This window comes from Bos indicus x Bos taurus, chromosome 8 (genome assembly GCF_003369695.1).
Source record: "Bos indicus x Bos taurus breed Angus x Brahman F1 hybrid chromosome 8, Bos_hybrid_MaternalHap_v2.0, whole genome shotgun sequence".
In the NCBI taxonomy this organism is placed as follows: Eukaryota; Metazoa; Chordata; class Mammalia; order Artiodactyla; family Bovidae; genus Bos; species Bos indicus x Bos taurus.
The window spans coordinates 94,186,751-94,207,017 of NC_040083.1; the positions used below are offsets into that span (position 1 = coordinate 94,186,751).

Sequence of the window (20,267 nt, forward strand, 5' to 3'; positions counted from 1 at the left end):
GACTCTTTGGAGCACCATGGACGGTAACACGCCAGGCTTCCCTGTCCTTCACCATCTCCCCAGAGCTTGCTCAAACTCATGCCTATTGGAGTTCATGATGCCATCCAACAAGATTATAGAATACTATAGTGACTCTTTTTCTTTCAGTACTTTAATGTGGTTTCTTCATTATCTCAGGCTTGCAGTGAGTACTAACCTCTCTCTTATGAACATAAGCTACCTCTTTTCTGATTTTTAAGCAGTTTGTTGCTGAATCTTGGTGTGGTTTTCTTTCTGTTTCTCATTATTTTGGCTACAGAGATTCTTTTGTCTGTGTATTTAGTTTTTCATCAAGTTTAGAAAGTTTCTATCCATTATTTAAATATTATTTATGTTTTTCATTTTGTATTTACTTAAAAATACATTTTATTTCAATGCATTTTGTCTTACTACTGCTTTTTCTTTTTTGGACTACAGTTATATGTATACCATATCACTTAAAGCTGTCTCACACAGTTAATGGTCTGTTCACTTTTTTTCATTCCTTTTCTCTTTATTTTAAAGTGTTACTATTTCTCTGATTCCTTGTTCACTAATCTTCCTTCTGCAGGGTCCAATTACTTTAATTCCACCCAAAGTATACTGGATAGATTCCATATTAGATACACTTCATTACTAGGTCTTAGAATTTGTATTTTTAAAATATCTCTAAATATAATTTTATACATATAATATAAATAAATATATTTATTTATAAATATATATCTCTAAATATAATTTTATGTATCTCAAATGACATGATTTTTTTCTCAACCTTCTGAACTATATTAAATACAGTCAGAATAACTTCTTAATGTCATGTCTAGTAATTCTATCAGTGTCCTGTTTGCTGCTTTAAAAATCTACTTTCTTTCTCTTTTGTTGTTTTATTAAAATATTATTAACAACTAAAAGGTGTGTCCATTTAGGTTATACAAGGTGAATTTTATAGGTGTGCAATGTGTTGATTTTATTCTCAGCCTTGTGTGAGCTCTGAAAATCATTCCCTCCAGTTCTCCTGGATGATCCTTTCCCAGGTCCTGCTTAGTTTCTTCATACACCTTCACTGATCAGTACTCAGCTGAAAGCAGAGCGGTGTCCCTTTAGAACTCTAGCTCTTTTTTCTGTAGCTTCCTCCTCTCTGGATTTGGACTTGAAAACTAGCTGCCTTGTTCTTCCTGGCCTCTCATTCCATCCTCAAATCCTTTCCCGATGGGTTCCCTCTCCCTATCTTATTACCGGGAAAGTTCATCATTCAGGGAAGTAAGTTGGGAAATTAAAGGGTTCACTTCATTTGTTCCTCATGTCTCCAGGGATCACTGTCCTATGTTGTTTGATGTTCAATATCTTAAAATTGATTTTTCACACTTATTTCTGTTTTATTTTTATTGCTTCAGGTAGAAGGGCAAAACATGGTCCCTGTTTCTTCTTGGTCAGAAGCAGAAATCTAATCCTCCCCACCTGTTTTCCCCACAGAAAACAAATCCTTTCAGTTCAGTCACTCAGTCATGTCCAACTCTTTGCAACCTCGTGGACTGCAGCACACCAGGCTTCCTGTCCAGTACCATCTCCCAGAGCTTGCTCAAACTCATGTCCATCAAGTTGGTGATGCTGACTTAATTAATGAAATATTAAACAAATATTTCAGTATATTCTAGAATGGGTAGCAATGGATTAAAGCTGAGAAAGAAAGGTAAATAGAGAGAGACAAAGAGGACAGAGATAGAGTGGAGAGAGACAGACAGCCACGAGAGGAGGAGAGATTTGGGGGTATTTTATGCTAATATTCCTAAGAGCTGCCAGAGTGAAAGGACTAGACATGAAATAAAGTAACAGATGCTGCTCAATCTAATTGAAATCACAAGTAAATTCAAAGGAGCTGAATTTAGAATCTAGCCAGAATAAAGATCAAAATCTGACTATGTAGCCAAGACATGGAAGCAACCTAAGTATTCACTGACAGCTGAGTGGAGAAAGAGGTGATATACATACAGAAAGGAATATTACTCCAGCTATTGAAAAGAATGGAATAATGACATGTGGCAGCAACATGGATGGATATATAGATTGTCATACTGAGTAAAGTAAGTCAGATAGAGAAGGACAAATACTGTATGATATCAGTTTTATTCAGAATCTAGAAGAATGATGCTTTTGAACTGTGGTGTTGGAGAAGACTCTTGAGAGTCCCTTGGACTGCAAGGAGATCCAACCAGTCCATTCTAAAGGAGATCAGTCCTGGGTGTTCATTGGAGGGACTGATGTTGAAGCTGAAACTCCAATATTTTGGCCACCTGATGCAGAGAGCTGACTCATTTTGAAAAGACCCTGATGCTGGGAAAGATTGAAGGTGGGTGGAGAAGTGGACGACAGAGGATGAGATGGTTGGATGGCATCACTGAACACAATGGACGTGGGTTTGGGTGGACTCTGGGAGTTGGTGATGGATAGGAAGGCCTGGCGTGCTGCGGTTCATGGGGTTGCAAAAAGTCGGACATGACTGAGTGACTGGAACTGAACTCAAAAGTAGACATTGAATTTATAAAACAGAAACAGTCTTACCGGCTTAGGAATGAACTTACTATTACCAAGGGAGAAGGAAGGAGGGGGCGGAATAGATAGGGGAGTTTGTGATGGACATGTACACACTGCTGTATATGAAAGGAATAACTAGCAAAGATATACTGTATAGCAAGGGAACTCTGCTCAGTGTTACTAACAACTTATATGGGAGAAGAATTTGAAGATTAATAGATACATAAACATATTACTGAATCACTTTGCTGTAAACTTAAAACTAACACAACATTTTTATCAAGTACACTCTAAAATAAAATAAGTTGACTGACAGGTGGTCTTTCAGAAGTAGCAAGAAAGAATTTTATTTTAAGTATAGTAAATAAGTTATCTGTATTTCATAGAAGAGAAAATCAAACTAGCATGTTTAAAAAATAGCCTAAGTTCACTCAGCTTGTGCAGACAAAATCAAATTGGAATTCTATACTCCAAATCACAAGTGTTCTGTTCTTTTCCCTTTACTTCAACTCTGACCAATTGTAGAAAAATGAAGCCAATCATTTTATAGATATCTGTTGCAAACTTCTGCATAGACCATATCATCCACACCTAGGGCTCAACTGGCATCTCTGAGCAAAGGACTTTTTAATACACAGCTTGACTCCTGATTTCTCTCCTGGACTTCACTAATCTCTCTTCACCTGGAAGTCTAATCATCAACACAGTCAGCCAGTCATCCAACTTACATCATTAACTTTATGAAGTCATCATTACCTTTATGAAGTCATCATTCTTAAGCTTCTCCTCTTATTCAATCAATGGCTGCATCAGAGTTCTTCCCTATACTAGTAGGATCATTGTTGATGACTATCCATACATGAAAGATCCTCAAAACAATACTGTAACCATGAAATTCCCATATTCGTCCTATCTTTTCATCTCATTGCTTTCTAAGTCTTCACTGCCTCTATGTACACTGTCTCCATGGTCCTCTAACTCATTTATCCCATTCTCAATTGATTCTCTATACTGTCAAAAGACCAGTCTTTCTAAACCTAACATCTTAGCCTGATCACATCACAAGAGTATGAGAAAATATTCACTGACCTGCTCTTCTACAGTAAAAAGCCCAGTATGATAAGATTTTTGACAAACAGGCTTCATCAAACCATTTCACCTTCATCTCTTAAATGCATGCTCATATAAGTCCTGAGAGGATCTCTCTCTTCCCTTGCCTTTGATAATAAAAATTACTAGCAATTGGTTGCTGGTTTTTATTTTCTCATCTGATTGTCATAGGTTCATCATAATGTAGACATTGCAGTGTCCATCTTCCAAAGCACAGAGAGGTCACGTTCTTATATGGAAGAAACCATTAGCCTTGACTTCCAATTTCCTTTTTTTATATATTTAAAAAGAAATAAATAATGGTAACACCATCCTAATATTAAACATATTAAATATGTATTAAATGTATTAAAATAATGTATTAAATGTATTAAAATAACCAACTATGAAATACTAGTCACAGGAAAATTTGGCTTAAAACTCAATATCCAAAACTAGGATCACGGCATTTGGTCCCATCAATTCATGGCAAGTAGATGGGGAAAAACTGGAAACTGACAGATTTTATTTTCTTCTGCTCCAAAATCACAATGGATAGTGACCTGTAAGCCATGAAATGAAAAGATTCTTACTTCTTGGAAGAAAAGTTATGACAAACCTAGACAGTATATTAAAAATCAGAGAAATTACTTTGCCGACAATGGTCTGTATGGTCAAAGATGTGTTTTGTTTTTTTTTTTTTCCCCAGTAGTCATGTACAAATATAAGAGTTGGGACCATAAAGAAGGGTAAGCATCAAAAAATTTGATGCTTTCAAAATTGTGATGCTGGAGAAGATTCTTGAGAGTCCCTAGGACAGCAAGGAGACCAAACCAGTCAATCCTAAAGGAAATTAATACTGAATATTCATTGGAAGACCTGACGCTGAAGCTGAAGCTCTAATACTCTCACCGCTTAATGTGATGAGCCAGCTCACTGGAAAAAACCCTAATGCTGGGAAAGACTGAGGGCAGGAGGAGAAGGGGACGTCAGAGGATGAGATGGTTGGATGGCATCACCAACTCAATGGATGAGTTTGAGCAATTTCAGGATATAGTGAAGGACAGGGAAGCATGGTGTACTGCAGCCCATGGGGTCTCAAAGTGTCGAATATGACTTAGCAACTGAAAGACAAGTCATAGGCAATAAATAACAGCAATCCACCATTATCTAGTATGTGTACTATGGAAGTTTATTAAAATCAGGCAGACCAACCAACAATACTAACACCTATAATTGTATCAGAAGACTTAAGAGGTCTTCACAAAGTGAAGTTATAATCATAGGCTTATAGATATTTGGTGAAGTCAGTTTCAGAAAAGTACTTAATTGGAGATAATAAATCCAAGGCCAGATAACAGAAAATTTTAAAAGGAATGCAAACTTTACTTTAGGAAGTCTCCATAAAGAAATAGAGTTTTAGGGGTTTGATTAAGTTCTACTTTCTCATCCATAGATCAGATTCTCTCTGACCCTGTGAAAACAGTGAAAGTCTAATCTTTGAAGGAAGCCAGATGAGTGAATATGACAAGTTGGAATTAATCATTACCTTTTACCTCATCACAGTGTTAGCTTTTATTTATATATACTCATGATTCCTCCATTCTTTCACCTTTATATTATTGCCCCAATAGTCATAAATCATTGCTTTCAAGTATTATTATCAGATAATTATTGATCTGCCCATTGACTCCAATCTAACTACCTGAGGTTGTTGCTCTTTGGACAAACTAGAAAAATCTTTGTTATAATTTGCTAACATGTCCTAAAATTAATCCCAGTACATCTTCTATCTCTTTCTTCTATATTAATTGGCAGTCCTCAAATTGAACCAAGACAAAAAAAAAAACAAAAAAACTACAGATATTATTAATGATTCCATGACAAAAAAACAAATATGTTCTGTACATTTAGCTACCTGCTCCAAAGAGGAATTACAATGCTATGAAAATTTCTAAGTATACATTTTAGTTCTTTGTATATTGTGGTTTATATAATAGATATTTCACATATTTCAATATTTTACACCCATTTAATAGGCTTTCATTATTGTAACATCTATAGAACAGATTTCATGTCCTTTTTTTTTTTTTTCTAAGTGCTAATGAGTCCATTTATACCATTGGATTTAAGGAACCAGGTGTCTGGAATAACAGGCTTAAACAGAGTACTAATAGTTTTTGAATATTCATTGGAAGAACTGATGTTGAAGCTGAAGCTCCAATACTTTGGCCACCTGATGCGAAGAGTAGACTCATTAGAAAAGATCCTGATGCTGGGAAAGATTGAAGGCAGGAGGAGAAGGGAATGACAGAGGATGAGATGGTTGGATGGCATCACTGACTCAATGGACATGAGTTTGAGCAAGCTCAGGAGATAGTGAAGGACAGGGGAGCCTGGTGTGCAGCAGTCCATAGGGTCACAATACTCAGACACTAGTGGACAACTGAACAACAATAGCAACAACTAGTAGTTTCACTGAAACACCTTTTATCTTCTTGTGAATTTACCAAAAAAAAAAAAAAAGTCAGCATCTGAAGACTAACAACATGCCACTAAACTCTCTGATATTTTTTTTTTCTTGACTGGAACTCATCCACTCTACTTCTATTCAGGATATATTTCTGCAGATATTTTATATCTGTATATAGATGTTCACATTACACACACACACACATATCTGCATACAGAAACACATTCACACATTTAAAACACAGCCACACATTTAGAGAATATGTAATTATTTCTATTCCATTTAGTTATGTTAAAAAAGAGTTCATACTAATTCACTAATGCTGCCATAACAAAACATCAGGGACTAGGTGGCTTAAACAACAGAAATTTATCAGGTCATAGTTTTGTAAGCTAGAAGTCCATCATTAGGATGTTAGCAGGTTTAAAGTCTTCTGAGGCCTCTGCTTGGCTTCTAGAGCATCACCTTCTCGCTATGTGCATTCAAATTTTCTTTTCTTGTAATGACACAAATCAGATTGTATACGGGCCTACAATAACAGCCTCGTTTCAATTTAACCACATTTTAAAGGTCATATCTTCAAATATAGATGCATTCTGAGGTACTAGGTATGGTGGGGAGTAGTGGATGGGGGGCTAGGCCTTCAACATGAGAGTTTTGAAAGGACACAATTCAGCATTACACAGAGGCTAATAATAAATTAGCTAAAAATCTAGTAATTACATTCGCATATTGTTGTTATATCAGTTGTTGTTGTTCAGTTGCTCAGTCGTGTTCAACTCTTTGCAACCCCATGAACTGCAGCACACTATTGAGTAATGCCATCCATTGAGTCAGTGTTGCCATCCAACCATCTCATCCGTTGTCATCCCCTTCTCCTTCTGCTTCAATCTTTCCCCGCATCAGGGTCTTTCCTAATGAGTTGGCTCTTCTCATCGGGTGGCCAAAGTATTGGAGCTTCAGCTTCAGCATCAGCCCTTCCAATGAATATTCAGGATTATTGGTTTGATCTCCTTGCAGTCCAAGAGACTCTCAAGAGTCTTCTCTACACCACAGTTCAAAAGCATCAAGTCTTCAGTGCTCAGCCTTCTTTATATCCAACTCTTCACGTCCATTTGTATATTACATGTACCTAATTTTGAATACTCACCAATATACAAATTTAATTTTTAAGTTATATTTACACTGAAGTAGCACTTCACACTGATCAGAATGGTCATCATCAGTATGTCTACAAATAATAAATGCTGGAGAAGGTGTGGAGAAAAGTGAACTCTCCTATATTGTTTGTGAGGAGGCAGATTGGTACAACCCAATGGAGACCAGTATGGAAATTCTTTAAAAAACTAATGATAGAGTTGCCATAGAATATTGAAATCTACTCCTGGGCATATATACAGAGAAATTGCTAATTCAAAAAGATACATGCACCCCAATGTTCATAACAGCAATATTTGCAATAGGCAAGACATGGAAGCATCCTAAGTGTCCACGGACATATGAATGAATAAAGAAGACATGGAATACATATACAGTGTAATGTTACTCAACTATAAAAAGGATAAAACAATGTCATTTGCAGCAACATGGTTGGACCTAGAAATAATTCTACTAAGTGAAGTAAATTAGAGAAAGACAAATAGATGATACCATCAATTTGTGGAGTCTACAAAAAATGATAAAAATGAGTTTATTTACAAAATAGACTCACAGATATGGAAAACAAGCTTATCATTACCAAAAAGAAAGGAGGATGATGAATAAATTGAGAATTTGAGACTAATTGATTGCTGTTGTTGTTTAGTTACTAAGTTGTGTCTGACTCTTTTGCAGCCCCATAGACTATATAGCCCCCAGGCTCCTCTGTCTGTAGGATTTCCCTGGCAATAATACTGGAGTGAGTTGCCATTTCCTTTTCTAGGGGATCTTCTCAACCCAGTGATAGAACCTGTGCCTCCTGCATTGTCAGGCAAATTCTTCACCACTGAGCCACCAGAGAAGCCTGAGGTTAATAGATACCAAATTACCTAATACTACATACAAAACAGATAAATAACAAGAACCTACTATAAAAGGGGAAATATATTCAATATCTTATCATAACCTACTTTGGAAAAGAATCTGACAAAGAATACATGCACACACATAACTGAATTATTTTGTTATAGACTTGAAACATATTAATCAATATATTTCAATTTTTAAAAATTTTAGAAATAAATAAAAATAACACTAAAAAACAAAAATAATTATATTTACCCTATAACCTCAGATAAAAATTATAATTTGTCATCATGAGACTATTTTTTAAGATCAGATAAATTTATGTATGATAATTGATATTACTTAGACTTTCAGTGATTAGTCAAAGAAGAGACTTAGAAAATTGCACATCACATTTAAAAATGAGTGTCTACCCCAACTATCTCCTGATATATAGATAGAGCACTAAATATCCCTTAATATTTACAGATATTATTTGCTACCAGAGACTGAAAGAGCACAAGAGAATTCCTAACCAGCGATTTTTTCACAGCCACTTTCACTTCTCTGTTCCGTAAACTATAAATGATAGGATTCAATATGGGGGTTAAGCCAGCATATACCAAGGCTATAAATTTATCTATTTCCTGTGAATCCATAGTTGAAGGCTCAGGTACATGGAGAGAGCTGTCCCATAGAATAAAACCACTACACCAGGTGGGCTGCACATGTTGAAAAAGCTTTGCTTCGACCATCCAATGAGCTGATTCTTAGGACGCTAGAGAGGATGGATGAATAAGAAATACAAATGAGGAGCATTGGCATAGGAAGAAGAAGTACACTGATCACCAGCATGATTAACTGCACCTTGGAAGTGTCTACACAAGCCAGTTTCAGGACGGCCAGAATCTCACAAGTGAAATGATTGATGACACCACTTCCACACAGTGACAGCTGCAACAAAGACACAGTTTCCACCAGGGCAGTGAAGGAGCCTGTCACCCACGAGCCAGCTGCAATCCGAACACAAATCTTCTTGTTCATGATGATGGAGTATCTCAGGGGTTTCAGATGGCTACATATCGGTCATACGCCATCACAGACAGGAGCACACACTCAGTGGAGCCCATGGCCAGAGAGAAGTACATCTGAGCAGCACACGCTGAAAATGAGATAGTGTTTTTCCCTGAAATAAAATTTGCCCAGAATTGGAGTCAGGGCAGAAGTATACCAGATGTCCAGACATGACAGGTTGCTGAGAAGAAGTACATGGGTGGTGTGAGGTGAAATCCAGGACCTAACCAAGATCAGAATACTATACCCAGTAAGGTGATCAAGTACATCAGCAAGCACAGCACAATATTGGTGATTTCAACTTTGGGATGTGAGTAAATCCCAGAAAAATAAAATTAGAAATGACTATGCCATTTGTCCTTGTCCATTTTATTCTTCTTTGTTCATCTGGAATAGTGAATAAAAGTATACATGGCTATATTTAAAATTTACACTCTACCACTTTCAAGGAGTTTTTGTTTGAGGAACTTTAAAGGAGCATTGCCTTCCAATATTACTAGCAATATTCACTCATTCATCTGATATTTACTGAATACACTCTAAGGCAATGAGAATCTAGAGTGAGGTTATACAAGTTCTTCTCTCAGGCAAATCAAAATCAAATAAAAGACACATTCAAGTAAATTAAAAGTTACAATAACATGATATACATATGCCCCAAGATACTAGGCAAACACAGAGATAAATGCTAACCTATGTCAGGGGTATTGCTTTGTAAGATATTTTGAGATTTGTTTTAATCTTTGTAAGATATTTTGAGATTTGTTTTAATCAAAATATGAACTGGCCTCAGTCAAGTTAAAGATCAGAAGAAGTTTCTGGGCAAAGAAACAGTTTTTTTGTGGTTGTAAAAGTTGAAACAGGAAAGGTTTTGGTTGCACCCCAAAAAGTTTCAAATTATGTGGAAAAAAAAAAACAGATGGAAATGCCACACACTAAGGAATATAAACAGGAGATAAGCTAGAGTCCACTCACTCTAACACTATGTGCTATCTGTCTTCAAGAAGGTATTTTTGACCATGGAATAATCTTGAACCCATCCTTTATTACAAAGGCAAGCAATTCATAATGTAAAGCTAATTATTTACAATATATCTCACAACTGATCACATATGGAAGTATGTTTGAAAACCACTGTCTTTCAAAATAGAGTTCAAACAAATTCAGTCACAAATTACACAAGCCTCACATTTCTCATCATTGCCTACTTCTCTGATCTGATCTTCCAACATTCTACTTGTACCTTCTGGTCTAAAACAACCACTCTGTGGGACCACATTCTTAGCATGCAAATTTATTTTTTATATATTTTAATATGCAATTATCTACCTGAAGTACCTTTCCTTCCCGGCTCTAATCTTAACTTTCTTGAATATTTCAATTAGTTATCAAAACTGTATGCCATAAATCATAAGTACAGCTTCATTCTTTGTACACAGTTACGTTGTTCAAGTATATCACACTGACTATACCCAGATATGCACATCCCTATTGCCGCTGCATTGGACGCTGGGCTTGTGAAGAGATTGTTCCTCACAATACTAGCAAAGTAATGTCATGTTTAAGATTTTTAATTACACATGGCTGCTTGAACATGGCAAGTTTTTGATATGTGTTAAGATAAATGCATTTTCCCTTTGGTTCTCTGTGTCAACATAAAAGCCTGAAGACCTCTGAACTTGTTATATACATCTGCAAAGTTCTCTGATCATTTCTCTGATCTTAAAGAAACCAGTTGAATCAAGAAACAAAATGATTAGCTCTTAGTTTTAAGTATTTGATATATGGTGAGATGTGAAAAAGACAATGATCACTTGTGCTCTTAGACAAGGAAGAAATACTTTCCAAAATGTCATCTTCTGTAAGGAATTAGAGCACTGTCCTCAGAGTGTGAGATTTTAAGCTCTGAAATCAACCATGCTATTTACTGGCATGCAAAAATTTAGCAAATCACTTGACCTCTTTGAAACCTGATTTTACCGGCTCTCTGGTGGCTCAGCAGTAAAGAATCTTGCAAACAGATGCAAGAGACACAAGTTGATTCATGGGAGAAGAAGAAAGCCTGGAGGAGTGTATGGCAACTCCCACCAGTATTTCCTGTCAAGAAAATGCCATGGACAGAGGAGCCTCATGGGCTACAATCATGGGTCACAAAGAGTGGACACAACTGAAGGGTAATAGCGTCTATCTTGTGCAGATTAAATGATTTAGATTAACTGCTTTAAATTCTCCCTCCATAACCCCAAAACCATGATCGCTTTAATGTTCACAGGATGACAATAGTGGTTTATGAGGTTTCATGTTCTCCCTGCTTTTCCTGAAGCATAATTGCCTCTGTGCTGCTACAGTGCTAGCCCACATTGACTCAGATTTTTAAAACATAGCAAATTTTTCAAAATTTATTAAAATTTTCAACCTCCAAGCCAGGTTATGAAATGAACACTTTACCAATATTTCCAGAAAGGCAAAAGTTAGGCATGCCTGGTCTCTAACATCCCCTTTGATCAGCAAATACCTCCACTCACTGAGGTTTCTACATTGGGTTGTTTCCCCACCCAGCACTCAGTTTTCTTTTCTGGCTCTGGGCCCTCGTTTCCTTCTCCCTTCACCTGCTCTTCTGTCTACTTTTAGAGAACAAAACAATGAAGTCTTCACCTTTTCTCATCCAGATGGAGTCCCCACTCATTTCCCTCATTCTTATCTGAGATCTTTGTCAGGGTCCCACCTACTCCAAGTAATTTATATTTTCTCTTCTCTAAAATGATTTCTGATTACAATGTTAAGATATTAAACTTGTTTCAAACAAATTCCTCTCTTTCTTTCTAAATGTCAGAGCCAGAATAGACTCCAAACTCCTAACCCAACCTTCTCATTTTAAAATTGACACATAATTCAGGGAACTATAATATATGTAAATACTATAATAAACCATAATTAAAAAGAATATGTGGATATATTGACTGAATCACTTTGCCATACACTAGACACTGACATATATTGCAAATCAACTATATATCAATAAAAAATTTTAAATGCCAAAAAATAGATGACATATACTTGAGGGAGTTCAATGACTTGTCTGGGCATATGAGAAACTCTGGAACACACATAGTCAAAAGTTTTATCCCACCTTCAAAACTCATTTCTTCATCTCAATATTTTTCCTACTAACTAGTGTTTCTTCTTAAAGTAAATATCTTTATTCTGGTTTCCTGGCAGAGCTAAGCATAGCTAAGGCATAGCTAATAAAAAAAGCTAATTAAATTTTGTAAATCTGAGATTACAGAAGCAGATGGCTAATGTCTGTTCCCATTTACCTCAGCACATGAATGCACATCTTCACTTTGGTTAGAGTGTGCTTCAATATTTAAAAGTGATCTTCAACAAAGTCATTCTTGAGACTCTAGTGTAGTAGCTCCAAAGAGTAAAGGAGTCTAAAAATTGCAATTTTGATAGTATTCTATGAAAACTATATTAAAGTGGGTTGTGCAGTGCAGAGGTATTTTTACTCAGAAGATTATACTAGAAAATGACATGGATGTTCCTAGTTTGCAAAAAATCAACCCAAATCTTGCCTGACTCCTGTGTCATATACACAGCTCATGTTAATTAAAAACTGTTTAATAATTTCTTAGAGAAATAATGATCTGAAGATTTGTTCTGCCCAAATCACCCCTATGATTTCTCTCCAAAAATCTTCCAAAGGGCAATCCCTAGAACTTCAGTCTAAAGTCTCCTACTGCTTTTACGGACCTTCAACCTCCATTAACAATTGGACTTGTTATTCTGAAAAACTAAAGAAGTTAAGAAAGTTTCCATTCTCCTTGGGGGTGAAATTCTCCAGAGTTCAGTTAAGAAATTTAGGGCAAAAAAAAAAAAAAAATAGTAAAATTTTTGTAATTATTTTCAGGCACTTGGCTAAGTAAAAGGCCTGATTCTTGAGAATATCTGTACAAGCAGAACTAGAGGGCAACTATTTGCCTATTCCATCCCTCGGCAGATGGCCCTTGGACTATATGCAAACATTCCAATTAATAGACTGTAGATATGCCATCCCAAGTAGCCTCTGAGCTTGTAATGTGACACATTCATTTTCAACAATCTCTACAATTATCTCAGTTATCAGAGTAATAGAAGATAAAACATTCTATATTCCACTTTTAAATGGCCACAAGGTGAGATTTGGGCTCTAGATTGTTTTCTCTGTTTGCTCTACTTCTCTATTTGCTCTACTTGCTCTACTTCTTTGTGGAAAAATGTCTGTTATTTACTTTGACTATATTTAATTTTTATTATTGGTTTTCTAAAATTTTACAAAGAGATTCTTAAATGTGGCTTTCTTTTTATTTATCCTTCTTAACATTATAGATCTTCTTGAGTTTAAGGCTTGATGTCTTTCATAAGTTTGAAAAAATCATTCAGTATTAGCCAATTTCTTTTCTACCCCATTTCCCCTTTTTCCTCTCCCCCTCAGTGTTCAGCTATATATACTAGTCTTTTCCAACATGACCCATATAAGCTCTTACAGTCCTTTCTGTATTTTCCATTCTTTTTTTCTCTATACATCACTCTGGATATTTCTACTGATTAATCTTTCAATTTGCTAACCTTTCTTCAATTGTGTCTAAGTTGTGGTAAATCCATCTCTAGTTTCCTCATTCTGGCTGTATTTTTCAGCTCCATAATATCTACTTGACCTTTTAATATAACATCGAATGCTCTAGTGAACTCATCATCTTGTAATGTATGTAAAGGTACATGTTAACACTGGTTATTTTCAAATAGGTCTGGTAACTTCTATATTTGGATCATCCTGAGAGACTTTTAATCATCTGTTTTCATCTTTTGATCTTATATCTTACCAGTTATCATACATAAAAAACATATAATCTCTGGATGATGTTTTATTTATACAAAGAGAATTTCCTTTATCCTTTGATATAAGCCTAGATTGAGAAAGACTGCTTTAATCCAAAGAGTCACTGAGACAAGGTAGAGATGGATTTCAGATTTTGTAGAACTTGGCCAAAAATCTGTTTCATCTCCTATTTTAGATTTATCCCTTTAGGTTCCAAACTGAGAACCTGGAGTTTGTACAAGGGAGATTTCCCTTTCAAGAGTCAATGGACTTCAATTTTTATCTCATACCCACTGTGGGACTGATAAACCCTAACTTAACATATTTTAACCTCCTTTTGCTCAATTTCTAGCACTCTTACTCTGGGCAGCTTAAAAATTAGCAAGTGCTTCATGTGGTAAATGAATTATATCTGTTGAGATCATTTAACTTCCTTAATTCAGAAACTTGGCATCCCTTCAGTTCAGAATAGAATGTCTTGGTAGGTTTAACTCTCTCTCTATAACCTTAGCTCCTCATATCCTGACTCATTCAGAAGCAATCTAATTTGTTTAAAAAAATTATGCTTCTCTAGGTTTGTCATAACTTTTCTTCCAAGGAGCAGGCACCTTTTAATTTCATGGCTGCAGTCACCATCTGCAATGATTTTGGAGCCCAAGAAAATGAAATCCATCACTGTTTCTACTTTTTTTCCCATCTCTTTGCCATGAAGTGATGGGACCAGATGCCATGATCTTCATTTTTGAATACTGAGTTTTAAGCCAGCTTTTTCACTCTCCTCTTTCACCTTCATCAGGAAGCTCTTTAGTTTCTCTTTGCTTTCTGCCATTAAAGTGGTAACATCTGCATATCTAAGGTTGTTGATATTTCTACCAGCAATCTTGGTTCCAGCTTTTGATTCATCCAGCCCAGCATTTAACATGATGTACTCTGCATATCCATCCCCATGGAAAAGAAATGCAGAAAAGCAAAATGGCTGTCTGGGGAGCCCTTACAAATAGCTGTGAAAAGAAGAGAAGTGAAAAGCAAAGGAGAAAAGGGAAAATATAAGCATCTGAATGCAGAGTTTCAAAGAATAGCAAGAAGAGATAAGAAAGCCTTCCTCAGTGATCAATGCAAATAAATAGAGGGAAACAACAGAATGGAAAGACTAGAGATCTCTTCAAGAAAATTAGAGCTACCAAGGGAAAATTTTATGCAAAGACGGGCTCGATAAAGGACAGAAATGGTATGAACCTAACAGAAGCAGAAGATATTAAGAAGAGGTGGCAAGAATACACAGAAGAACTGTACAAAAAAGATCTTCATGACCCAGATAATCACAATGGTGTGATCACTGACCTAGAGCCAGACATCACGGAATGTGAAGTTAAGTGGGCCTTAGAAAACATCACTATGAACAAAGCTAGTGGAGCTGATGGAATTCCAGTTGAGCTACTCCAAATCCTGAAAGATGATGCTGTGAAAGTGCTGCACTCAATATGCCAGCAAATTGGAAAATTCAGCAGTGGCCACAGGACTGGAAAAGGTCAATTTTCATTCCAATCCCAAAGGAAGGCAATGCCAAAGAATGCTCAAACTATCGCACAATTGCACTCATCTCACATGCTAGTAAAGTAATGCTCAAAATTCTCCAAGCCAGGCTTCAGCAATACATGAACCATGAACTTCCTGATGTTCAAGCTGGTTTTAGAAAAGGCAGAGGAACCAGAGATCAAATTGCCAACATTCGCTGGATCATGGAAAAAGCAAGAGAGTTCCAGAAAAACATCTATTTCTGCTTTATTGACTATGCCAAAGCCTTTGACTGTGTGGATCACGATAAACTGTGGAAAATTCTTCAAGAGATGGTAATACCAGACCACCTGACCTATATGCAGGTCAGGAAGTAACAGTTAGAACTGGACATGGAACAACAGGCTGGTTCCAAACAGGAAAAGGAGGAAGTCAAGGCTGTATATTGTCACCCTGCTTATTTAACTTCTATGCAGAGTACATCATGAGAAACACTGGACTGGAAGAAACACAAGCTGGAATCAAGATTGCCAGGAGAAAGATCAATAACCTCAGATATGCAGATGACACCACCCTTATGGCAGAAAGTGAAGAGGAACTAAAAAGCCTCTTGATGAAAGTGAAAGTGGAGAGTGAAAAAGTTGGCTTAAAGCTCAACATTCAGAAACTATTTTCATGGCATCCGGTCCCATCACTTCATAGGAAATACATGGGGAAACAGTGGAAACAGTGTCAGACATTATTTTTGGGGCTCCAAAATCACTGCAGATGGCGACTGCAGCCATGAAATTAAAAGACGCTTACTCCTTGGAAGGAAAGTTATGACCAACCTAGATAGCATATACAAAAGCAGAGACATTACTTTGCCAATAAAGGTTCGTCTAGTCAAGGCTATGGTTTTTCCTGTGGTCATGTATGGATGTGAGAGTTGGACTGTGAAGAAGGCTGAGCGCGGAAGAATTGATGCTTTTGAACTGTGGTGTTGGAGAAGACTCTTGAGAGTCCCTTGGACTGCAAGGAGATCCAACCAGTCCATTCTGAAGGAGATCAGCCCTGAAATCTGAAGGATTTCTTTGGAGGGAATGATGCTGGCACTGAAACTCCAGTACTTTGGCCACCTCATGTGAAGAGTTGACTCATTGGAAAAGACTCTGATGCTGGGAGGGATTCAGGGCAGGAGGAGAAGAGGACGCCAGAGGATGAAATTTTTGGATGGCATCACTGACTCGATGGACTTGAGTCTGAGTGAACTCTGAGAGTTTGCGATGGACAGGGAGGCGTGGTGTGCTGCGATTTATGGGGTCGGAAAGAGTCGGACACGACTGAGCGACTGAACTGAACTTATTTAAACTCTGCATATGAGTTAAATAAGCAGGATGACAATATACAGTCTTTGCTATTGCAAATAGTCCCACTATGTACATTGGGGTGCACATATCTTTTTAAATTAGTGTTTTCTGGATGTATATCCAGGAGTAGAATTGCTAGGTCATATAGTAGTTCTATTTTTAGTTTTTTGAGAAATTTCCATATTGTCTTCCACAGTTGCTACACAAATTTATATTCCCACTAACAGTGTACAAGGGTTGCCTTTTCTCTACATTCTCATCAACATTTGTTATTTATGTTCTTTTGATGGTAGCCATTCTGACATGTGGGAGGTGATATCTCATTATGATTTTGATTTGAATTTCCCTCATAATTACCTATGTTGAATATCTCTTCATGTACCTGTTGGCCATCTGCATTTCCTCTCTTAAAGAATATCTATTCAGTTCTTCTGCTCATTTTTAAATTAGGTTGTTTCTTTTTAGAGGTTGAGCTGTATGTTTCATTTATATATATTGGATGTTAATCCTTTATCAGTCATATGATTTACAAATATCTTCCCCTATTCACTAAGTGGTCTTTTCATTTTGCTGATGGTTTCCTTTACCATGCACTAGCCTTTACATTTAAGTAGGCTCCTTTTTTTAATTTCTGCTTTTATTTCCTTTAAGATACACATCCAAAAAAATTATTGCTGCAATTTATGTCAAAGAGTGTTCTGCCTATGTTTTCCTCTAGGATTTTTGTGGTATCTGGCCTTAAACTTAGATAAAAGATTTGCCTTTTGCAGCAATATGGATGGTCTCAGAGGGCATTATGCTAAGTGAAACAAGTCAGACCAAGAAAGAAAAGTGATATGATATTACTTATACATAGAACCTAAAAAATACAACAAACTAGTGCATGTAACAGAAAAGAAGAAGACTCACAGATCTAGCTCTTCCCTCTACCTTGATGTTGGGAAAGATTGAGGATGGAAGGAAAATGGGGTGACAGATGATGAGATGGTTGGATGGAATCACCAGCTCAGTGGACATGAGTTTGATCAAACTCCAGGAGATAGCGAAGGACAAGGAAGCCTGACATGCTGCAGTTCATGCGGTCACAAACAGTTGGATGTGACTTCTCAACTGAACAACAAATAGAACAAATGAGGGCTTACCAGTGGTATTGAGTGGGGCAGGATATATGGGCAGGGAAGTGGGAGATAGAAACTACTGAATATAACATAGGCTAGAAATATGTATTTACAACATGGAAAATATAGCCAATATTTAGTAATAACTAAATATTATATAACCTTTTGAATTGTATTTTTAAATATTTTAATTATTTTTTAAAGTGATCTTCTGATGAAAAACTAACATTTTCAGTGGGAAAACAAAGTTTCTTTGTTTTGGACTCATATTTTTTACTTGTTATTTAATGCTTACATATCATTTTAGATGAGTTGGTCATCAGTCCCTCTATAATGAAGAAAATAACACTTTTTAAATAAACAGATGATACAGTATTAGTATCCTAATGAGGAGCTGCCAGAAATAATGACTATTCTAGTGAATTACTGCCTGAATGTTCATAGATCCATACAAAGTTACTATTATGGATAGGCATTACATAATTTTCAGTGACAACTCAAAATCTAACTTGTAGCATGTTTTCCTAGTGGACTATCTCCAAATTTGATGAACGACCTTCCCAATTAACTTGGAGAGTCCCTGGGAGTATCTCACATGTGGTGAATATATGTCCACCTCTTCCCCCTCAGAATACTGCTATCACACTGTTATGATCTGCTAATCCTATCACTCCCCTGGAATCTGATTCTTCAGTTCAATTCATTTCAGTTCAGTTGCTCAGTGTGTCCAACTCTTTGTGACCCCATGAATCGCAGCACGCCAGGCCTCCCTGTCCATCACCAACTCCCGGAGTTCACTCAGACTCACGTCCATCGAGTCAGTGATGCCATCCAGCCATCTCATCCTCTGTCGTCCCCTTTTCCTCCTGCCCCCAATCCCTCCCAGCATCAGAGTCTTTTCCAATGAGTCAACTCTTCCTCAAATTTTCACTTAGAAAGAAGTCCAGAGCCAGCTATAGCTCAGGGAACAAAGGCAAAATAATCCACACATGGCATAAAACAAACTGGAAAAAGAACCACATCAACATTGATGACACTGAAGAACAGGCTCAAATGACTAGCAATGAAGCCTAAATAGTGATCAGAAATAAGAAATGATTAGCCACAACCAGAAGTTTCTAAAAACAACTATTCCCTCACACTTCTGTATTCTATCTCCCTCTGAATGGCACATTTTTCTGTCCTAATAAAGTTGAATAAAATTCAAAAATTGCTAGTCTCTGTTCCCAAAGAAAGACCAATCTTCCATATGGTGTTTCCACTTTCTGGGAGGGTGCATAATGACCAACATTGAATCCAACTATGGAGAAAACCTGAAAACCAGGGAAAAAACTGTGATCTCATTTTTCAAAAAAAAAAAAAATCTTTGGGGGCAGCTTCTCATTGACCATCATGATGAAAGAAGTAAATGTAAAAGAATAACAAAAAATAATATATATATAAACTTTTCAGAAAAGAAACTCACAAGAACTCATTTTATTCCCTGTACAGATTCAGAAAGCACACCATTCCAAGAGGAAGTCAGTTAGGTCTTTTTTTTTTTCCTTTTTTTTTTAGTTATATGTAGAATCTGGGAATGATTAACTGATGGTTATCTCAAATTTCTTAAAGAACATACTCAAAAAATTACTAATAGAGTTAAAACAACGTTTCAAGGAGATAGAGATAGAAATAGAAAGGACTCAAGAGAAATAAACTCAATTTCTCTCTTTGTGTTATGGTAGTCTGTATAATGTTCCTCACTGCCTCACTTGTGAAATATAAGGGGAGAAATTTATGCCTTCCTTATAGTGAAAATAAATACAAGATTAAAAAAAATTAAAGGATAAGATAGAAAAACAAGAAGATTTTAAAATCTAAATAAAAATGAACAATTAAGTATTATGGGATTTTTGTTAGCATTAGAAAGGTAAAGCAATCAAAGAGAAATAAAACCAAGTTACTTAGTCCTCAATTTTTTTTTTAATTCTAAAATAAACATAATCAAACTAAATAAAATTTAAAATTCAGAGGCTAATATGATAGCAGTTACAGAGAAAAGAGATATAATTTTAAAATAAACATTAAAGTCTAAGATGAAAATCTGAAGTGTGCAACTCAGATCAAGAAGAAATAGGGACTTCCTTTATGGTCCAATGGGTGGGAATCTGACTTGCAGTGAAAGGGACATGGGTTCGATCTCTGGTTGGAGAACTAAAATCCCACATACCTGGGACAACCAAGCCCAGTAAGCCTAAGTGCTACAACTATTGAGA

At 36.3% G+C, this 20,267-nt stretch overlaps 1 pseudogene; it reads right to left on the reverse strand.

The window, feature by feature from the left end:
• Positions 1-8,574: 8,574 nt before the first annotated feature.
• LOC113897494 lies at positions 8,575-9,480 on the reverse strand (annotated as a pseudogene).
• Positions 9,481-20,267: the final 10,787 nt, after the last annotated feature.